The sequence below is a fragment of the Sinocyclocheilus rhinocerous genome, unplaced genomic scaffold (genome assembly GCF_001515625.1).
Source record: "Sinocyclocheilus rhinocerous isolate Xijiao unplaced genomic scaffold, SAMN03320098_v1.1 scaffold2385, whole genome shotgun sequence".
NCBI lineage: Eukaryota > Metazoa > Chordata > Actinopteri > Cypriniformes > Cyprinidae > Sinocyclocheilus > Sinocyclocheilus rhinocerous.
In genome coordinates this window covers 586,459-587,077 of record NW_015667271.1, presented here as the reverse complement: position 1 = coordinate 587,077, position 619 = coordinate 586,459, and positions in this window count along the sequence as shown.

The following is a 619-nucleotide window of genomic DNA, read 5'->3' as shown; positions in this document are numbered from 1 at the left end:
TCTTGATGATAATGAACTTACTGATCATGAACTTTTGTCATAATGCTCTTCTACTCATTCTGTAGTCTTCTGTACATCAAAATAGAAAAAATAAAGTGGGTAACAGTTTATTTTAAAGGGGTCATATGATGCGATTTCAATTTTTCCTTTCTCTTTGGAGTGTTACAAGCTCTTGGTGCATAAAGAAGATTTGTAAAGTTGCAAAGACTAAAGTCTCAAACCCAAAGAGATATTCTTTATAAAAGTTAAGAGTCAGCCACGCCTAAAACGGCTCGTTCTAACACGCTCCCACATGTCTACGTGACGATGTGGGAAATCTTTGCATAACGCCGCCCAAATGTTCACTCAAAGAAAGAAGGCGTAACTTTTATTCTCGCTGTAGTATTGTTGTTGCCGCCGCTGCCATGTCGTGGAGGCGCTGTGTGTTTCGTTGTGAAAGTGAAACTACTTTGTTTGGCCTTCCAAAAGAGGACGATATCCGCTTCGTCATGCCTAGAGCTGATCTGTGCTGGAAATACATCAAATACATCAACTTCGCGCTGTGGATCGCCGGATCGGCTTTCACCGTGGACGAAGCGGAGGGGTCGTCACAGTCATCACATGTGGTTGCCGCAAGCCC